An 8,307-nucleotide genomic window follows, 5' to 3' on the forward strand; every position below is an offset into this window, starting at 1 on the left:
AGAATTAGGAGAAAGTGTAGATAACAGAAACAATGATAGTGAAACCCAGTAGGAAATCCAGATGATGGTAGAATACATCGATTTAAAATAATGGATGCCGAGGATTTTTTTTTTTACTTACGGTATGTTTGAAATGCAGACAACATGGACATGTGCATATCTTTAGGCGTACCAGAACTACGATGAAAAACTTTTTTCAGATTTAACTTAAAATACACTGTAAGGAGTCTCCAGTTTTGGCTCCGTTGTCATGATTCACTGAGGTTGCAACCTGCATTTTCGACCAACGCCACTAGATGTCACCCAATGATTGAGATCGAGACCGACTTTTTTTCCTTTAAGCGTATGTTTTATTCCTTACTGATTTGCAGGAGAACGAGAAAACTATTAGGCAAATTGATTTTGCAGGCCAGTTGAACTCATACAAATATACGATGAGACAGCAACTCGAGATGCAACATCGCAGGACTATTAAAGTGAATACTGAGTTGGGTGGCATATGGAGGTTATGTGAATTACATTTCAAGCGTATACTGTTGTCTGGAGAAATAGAACATTCAATCTACAGTATGGGAATGGTCATGAATGTCAGTTGCATTAGGTAGCAAAGTGACCCGCTGGTTAGGGAACTGAAAATCAAGGTTAAGTGTCTGAATACTGCAGCAGGCACCACTGGTGTTCCCTGGAGCAATTAATCTGAATTGTTCCAGTAAATATCCAGCTGTAATGTTATAAAATGATAATATGGAAAATTCAAGCCACTATGGATATGGGCATTCGCTAGGCAAATGAATAACAGCAATGTGGAACTGTAATGTCTATAGGAAAAGATCATTTCAGTTCCTTTCATATTGAATTGTTAATATTTTACGTCTTGCATTACTGATTGCCCACACATATTCGTGTTTTAATTCCATTCCAGTTAAAAGTTTTTGGAACTGTACATGTTTTAAGTCTTTGAATCCACAACTTCAATAATCCAAGACCCAGGCTGTCCCATTTTGCACCGTACATCATGCATTCTGCTGGGATCGCTTTCGTGACTCGCTAGATCGCTAGTCTTCCTCCCGATTTATCACAGGGAGGAAAGGAGGGGAAACTGAGCCAGCCGGACCGAATCATCTGGAACCTGAAAAAGTGCTCAAAAGTGGGAATCCGAATCCTTATTTTCTTTTGTGCTTTGATCTCCTCCAGGCGCACCCGGGTGGCTCGTTAAATAATTAACTGAAAGGAAAAACAAGGCTCGTTTTCAACCATTTATTTCCCTTCCCGTGTCAACAAAGACTCAACGCTCGAAGCACCACCATCACATTACCATCCCGTTTAGCTCCACAAGCCTATACTTAAATACCTCTGCGTAAGGTCTCTGTATGCATAGCGCTAAACAGCGATTGCCGTTGCCACGGACTTCAGGGTCACACACATCACATCCGTTAATAGGCGCCTAACACGATTTACAATAGATCAATGGGTTTAAGGTCAGGGCTTCCACAGGACTGCTACGCCTTTTATTCTTGCGCTTTGCCTGTGTCACCGGTCTTCAACATTACAATCGTTAACGTCGGTCAATACGGTAGCATCTTCACGATAAACTCTCTGTGCAAGATATGTTGTCGTGTGACAGGAGCAGAGCGCGGGTGAATGATGTCTCAGATTGTACTAGTCCTAAATGGACCATATTCAGTACAGCGTGCCAATATTTTCCAGCTCATTTTGTCCTTTGAGATGGTGTCTATCCCGTTGGAGATATGTATGTATTCAATTTAATGTCACATTATCTGATGAAGTGCATTAGCCTACAGCAGGGGTGTCCAAACCTCTCCTGGAGGGCCACTTGTCCTGCATGTTTTAGATCTCTCCCTGCTCCAACACAGCTGATTCAAATGATCAGTTTGTTATTCAGCAGCTTCAGGAGTTCATAACGAGTTGATCATTTGAATCAGCTGTGTTGGAGCAGGGAGAGATCTAAAACATGCAGGACAAGTGGCCCTCCAGGAGAGGTTTGGACACCCCTGGCCTACAGCATTTGTTCGAAAAGACGAGGCTCCATACTTGCATTGATCTATTGGCTCAGTAATCCCAGAGTTACTTTGTCATTCAAATGTACATATCAGTTATTATATTGAATATAAACAATGGAAGATTATTATTATTTTTTTAACAATACATTCATAATATCAAAAAAGGACAACCATATCAATTCAGTCAAAAAAGTGGAGGCGATGTGCATGCTTTTCCAAACGCCATAATTGCCTTTAATATGTTATAATATTTATGATGGCAAATGGCAAATATTGTAATTGCTTTATAAAAGCTTTTTGAAAGAAAATGCTAATGGTTTCATCTTTTAATTAGTGCTAATGGACTGTAAAGGACCTCCGCTAATCATGCGCACAGACTGCACTGAGAAAATGAAAAACAATTCCGCTTAAAAAGCCATTTTGCAGATATTCCGCAGTTTTTTCGTGCGCGTATTACACCCTGAAAAATCAATGATGCTCAGAATTTGAGAGAGCGGGAGCAGCTCCGGAGGACAGCGAGTTAGATAAGCACCAGCTGCACATGGTGAGTCTCCACAAGAGCCTGTCTCGGGGCTAAAATAACAGGACAGGAGGCCGCAATCTGCCTTCCTGTCTGTCCTCTTCTGACAAAAGAAGAAGAGAAAACAATACTTCGAAGCAGCACGGCCAAGTGGCGACGCTAACGACAACCCGTGTCGTCTGTGTCACCGAGTCCAACAGCCCAGTCAACGCAGCTCGAACATAGGGTGGTGGTGGTCATGTTTCCAGCCGAGTAGGTCAGACAGAGGTCACGACAATGAGACCCAAGGTAGAAAGGAATGGGTGAGCGTGGGTGTGAACTTGGCCCCCTTTCACCACTGTTCCGTCCTCTCTACCACCCTTTATGTAAATTGACGGGCAGTGTAACTCCCTCTACAATCATCACGCAGACGACACTGGACTGGCTTCGTCTTCCTTTAATGACGATCGCAGATAGGGTGAAACTAAACACACAAACACAGTCGTAATGATTATAAACACACTTCAGTAAATAACATTAGCAACCACTGCGTCTGTGCCTGACTTTCAGTAATACAAACGAACTGTAACTTAACTCGAATATTATGTTATACATAAAATAACCGAAAATATACTTATGTAAAATATAAATTATGTAAAATATCTAATAGATGTAAGACATACCAACGATGCTTGTATCAAGCTTGAATGTGGGCGAATTAACCGATGTTTCGAACGACTGTTACTGAGTTTTCTTGAATTGTTACCAATGGCAACAATTGTAGCTCTTTGCCGCGGGGAAAAAGAACTCTAACATGGATAAGTAAATACATACACAACCAACTATGAACAACACAACCACTCACTGTCCGACAACTTGAACATGTTCTTCAACTGCACTCACTGTTCACTACTGGGCACGTAGATCTGTCCATTGGTTTGGGTAGGGGCAGTGTTTTTCAGAGGCTCTGTTTAATGCAACCAGGGCTTTTTGAAGGAGTGCAGGAAAGGGCTGGGGGCTCGACCTCAGTGTTCATCAGAGAGTCTCTTAATGACTTCTGCTTTGTGTCCGGCGCTGGGATTTTTTCATGACAGGGCGGTTGCGCTAATGAACACCCGCGCGGGCTCGGAGAACGGAGGTGTCAAGCACCGCATCTGCCGGCTGTCACCGCCGTACACCTCAGCCAGGCGCCCTAACCCTCAGCTGCCCTAGCGCGGCGTGGTCACATGACCGCAGACACCCGCGCAGGCGGACGAAGCAGAGACCCAGAAAAAGTGCGTGCCAGGGGCAGACGCGAGCGCTGCGACGCGGCCATTAGTTCACTCGCAAGTTATAGGGCTTCCAGCGACTGGAAAAGGACAAAAAGGAAACAAACAAAACAACAACAAACAAAAGGACCTCAACCAACTCACTTTACACCGGCTCATTACGCATTCAGTCACGAAGTGCTCGCGATTTATCGGCTCAGACCAGGGAGGCATCAAGGTTAGGACCTCTTGTGAATGCAGCCATTGGTTTCAGAAGACACGGTTCCAGGTGAAGTTTCTTGCACAGCATTCTGGTCACTGTAGGGTTTTTTTTGTTCTTGTTTTTTTTTTTTTTTTTACATGTTTTCGTGACTCTCTCCTGTGGAATTTTTCAAAGTGGATGTCTCTAAAGCATTTAGCGAGATAATTGAACACAACAAGAAATGCCCCGCTGCTGAACTCGCAGAAACTCGAATATCAAGAAAAACGCAAAGTATATCAAATCCAGGCGCGTATACGGTGTGATTCACACTTGTGCTGTTTAAATTAGATGTGATATTCATTATGCATTTCCTCTTAATTATATAAATAACACCTGGCCTACCTCAATCATTAATTAGTAAACAAAAGCACAAGAACACAGCTATGTGGCTCTCTCCCAATGAAATAGTGATGCTTGAGATTTCATAGCATCTTTGCGTCTGTATATTTTTAAGTATTCAAAGAATGTTTGAATACACCAGCCAGGATAGCCTCAATTTCAGAAGCTCAAATCTGCATTGCCACAATGTGTCCGCAGGCTGTTGAGGAGGCATTTTGGTAAATTGGCATCTTTCGTCTTCTTAGCGCTTGTATTGTTTTGCGGTTAGCAGCGCTTGGCTTCTGCACTGAAGACAGCTGTCAGATCGACTAAAAGCATGTAATGGACCCTTATTATTTACACCTAGTGTGCCGCTTGGCACCGAGGAAACTGTGCCGTTTTTATGCAGGGAATTTTAATCATAAAGAGCCCAGCAAATAACCAAACACGAAAGCGTTTTTTTCTTTCAATATGGCAATGCATATGAAACTAAATTTAGATAAGAGGACAAAAGTAAAAGTACAATTTCACCCTCTAACATAAATAGTTCCTGATATGTTATTATGCCTGATATGTTAATGAATAGACTGTAATGACGTGTAGCGTGTACATAATCTCTCCCAATGTACAGTCATGTGTCACTTAACGTCCATTCGGATAACGTCCGTTCGCATATACGTCTGTAGTCCCATAAGGCTATAATAAAGTTTAAAATCCCGATCGCAGAACGGGACGTAGCGGACTTAACCGGGCGTAGTGAAGGCAACGCTTCGCGCACGCAACACGTGTATCTCATGTCTCATAGAAATAAAGCGATTGCGCTGCCCCGCGTATAATGGTACAGTACATAGTATACCATATACTGTATATAGTATGGTGTTCGCACAACGTCCAAATCACATAACGTCCTATTTCACAGAACGTATCGTGGACGTTAAGCGACGAAGGGCTGCACCATGTTTCTAGAACACAGCTCCTGGGCACATCTGGGATTTCTGTAGGGCAGCGCCGTTACTCATGTAGTCGTTTACCGGAGCTCCTCCTTCCGATGTTGAACGCGCCGCTGCAGTCGCTGTGTACAGTGTACCATGGTATTCACGTGATGCACTGGGACATTACAGTAAGCGTGCCGTTTCAGACACCAGGAATTGATGGCCGTTCGCAGGTTCTGCTTGATTGGGAATTCAATTCTCTCCCCTCCCATCATGTTTCTGTCTCCATGAGCGATTCCCGGGTTCCAGATCTGCTCTTGGAGGGAGGGTGTGACAGATTTCCCCCCAACCTATTGATTTCAAAGGAAGCAATCTTCAATGGCCTACACTGGTTGCATTTTTCAGTGGTTTGAAGCTTGGTGGCGAGGCAAGCCTTGAAGATCCCACGCGCGCACACACACACACGTACATATACATACACACAAAGTACCCTCAAAGACTCCACCACAGAATGTATGTTTCCCCTCGTCTGGTTTTGATATGTCCAGGTACTCGTCGGTGGTATTGAAGGTTAATCTCTTAACACAAGGGTGTGAGGGACAGATGGATGTTCTGATGTAGCCGATTGTGGTTTGTCTGCAGTATTGTCTCTGTAAATGTATTAAATGTATTTTGTACGCCTAATTTTGAATTCGCTCTGGACAAACACGCCTTCTAAATGGTGAAATGTCAGTGTAAATGTACGCTACAAGCGCATACACAGTGCCAGTGGCAGCATGACCTGCGTCCTCTTAAACTGGACACAAAAACATTGTTGTATTTCTCGTTCAGTGTGTTTCTTTGACGCATTCACTTAGCTGTTGTGGGCTGAAGTGAAACGTCAAGTAACAGAGGAATGTGAACCCGCATACTAACGACCAATATTGGATCACATTTACAATCCATCATCCCCATTTTGTAAGAGGTCAGAGGCATATTATGACTTATCGACCGACATAATATAACGTGGGTGATTAAACTTGCCATTAGCAGTGACCTTTGCTACCGTCAGAATCAAAATGGAGATTGATTGCCTCACCGTTAAACTCGCAAAAGACACCATGCATGAATTAGTGACATGCGTCATTGGCATTAAACTTGAGGGTTACAGTACTGTGAAAATATCGCATGCATATAAGTAGGAGCACGCATTGATTCTGTTCTGCAAATGTTCGTACTCGAGCGGACCTGCTGCCCTGTTATGTTACACTTGCTTTCATCAATATTTCTCTCTGTTCCGATCATTTTGAAGGCTGGCATCACGTGGGATACTTATTTCTCCTGTCAAATATTCCCTATCAGACTCTAACGACGCGTGAGCTCCTCTCTTTTTCTCTCATTCTCATTGTCCCTTTCGCTCTCCCTCCTGTGCTCTCGCTGTCTCTCTCTCTCTCTCTCTCTCTCTCTCTCTCTCTCTCTCTCTTTCACTCGTGCTCGCAGACACTTGTGAGAGGCAACGAGGGAAAGCCGCTTCGCTGCCAATGCGATACGACACGAAGTGAGACAGCGCACGGCTTCTGGGGTGACACACCTGCAGTATTGGAGAGACGTAAGAGTAAGAATTACCCGGATTAATCGTAACAGCGGCACGGAAGAATTGCGCCCACGATCAACAGTGCTGCCGTCCTTCAAAGCCTCTTTCGCACACTGGAGTTGATGAGAGGACAGCACGTTCATTATCCAGCAACTCCACGCCTCAACTTTTATGGATGCACGTGCAATTTTTTGAAACTTCATCCCAGGATTAGTGCGGGATTTGGAGCGAGATCTGCTGGAAGAGGCACGCACGGGGGTGAGTTTTCTCCTGTGAAAGTGATTCTGTACTGTAATGTATCAGGGAAGGAATGCGTCAACGGTTTGAGGTGTAACTAGACGTTGCGCGGTATTTGCTGGAAAGGAAATACCAGTGCTTGGAATCTGAGTAGTTTATTCTTCTGGAGTTGACCTTGAACCTTTGTGGCATGTGACAGCCTTGCTTATAACAGTGGTGTACTGTAATCCTGTTAGTTCTTAATTTGTTTGAGGTGGTAAACGAAAGCTGTAACTGCAAGTGCAGGAAGACCACTTGGAGAAACCAACCGAATGTGCAGCTTGATACATGAAATCGCTCAGCAAATCGAGCCGAATGAATAAATCACAGCAATGCGTGCTATTTATCGACAGCAATCCTTTGAACATCACCTGAGGTTTTGCATCTATGGGCATGCCACTGAACGGGTGGACAAAACTTATTCTAAAAACTATAGGATTCGGCGTTCTTCAAGTGAGTCAAGACTCGCGGTGGAGTTTACAGTATGTTTTCACGTTAAGGCAGTGTGGTCTAGGATGACTGAGAGCAGCAGGTGTTACTCTTCCTTTACATCCGGTCAAACAACAAAGCACCCATTTTACAGGAACCTTTTATGATATAAACCCGCTTGCTTCAGTATTTCTGCTCCTTTTTATACACTTTGTAGAGACAATCTTATTTCAGAAAATAGAATTTAAAGATGAGGGAAAAGTGAGATTTTTATTCCATCTGAAATCCTACATAACATTGACATGACTTGAAGGAAGTTATTACATATGGTAATATAGGCCTACAAATGTCAAATTAAGGGGAAAATATTGTGTGTCATCGGTCTGTTTTAGAAAACCTATGAATTATTGCATTGACACCAAATATATCTTAAGTGACGAAAACCACATACACTTTACCTTTGCACCACTGTGCAAAGTGTTTATCCACATACACACTATATGTGACATCATTGCATCATGCAGAATACGTTCTACAAAACACACACAATGGGTTACATACTTGAAGGCATCACTCATTGACATATTCACTAACTGTAATATATGTTATGATGTTTGTCCTCAGAAAATTGAAACGTATGATCGTAGATTTTTGGTTCTGTGTTTTACCCTTATGTTGTCACACACTCATTTTTCGTAAGGGATGACTGTTTGGTGTAATAATTCCTCACCCCAGGCTTGAGTCTCAGCC

General features: G+C 43.1%; 1 protein-coding gene across 1 annotated transcript in view; it reads left to right on the forward strand.

The window, feature by feature from the left end:
* The first annotated feature begins 6,759 nt into the window (after nt 1-6,759).
* LOC118789404 (zinc finger matrin-type protein 4-like) overlaps nt 6,760-8,307 on the forward strand; it is a 67,597-nt gene continuing 66,049 nt past the window's right edge. The window contains exon 1 of the mRNA XM_036545816.1: nt 6,760-7,110. The gene's annotated coding sequence lies outside the window, so the exon portion shown is untranslated. The remainder of the gene's footprint in view (nt 7,111-8,307) is intronic.

This window comes from Megalops cyprinoides, chromosome 1 (assembly GCF_013368585.1).
Source record: "Megalops cyprinoides isolate fMegCyp1 chromosome 1, fMegCyp1.pri, whole genome shotgun sequence".
In the NCBI taxonomy this organism is placed as follows: domain Eukaryota; kingdom Metazoa; phylum Chordata; class Actinopteri; order Elopiformes; family Megalopidae; genus Megalops; species Megalops cyprinoides.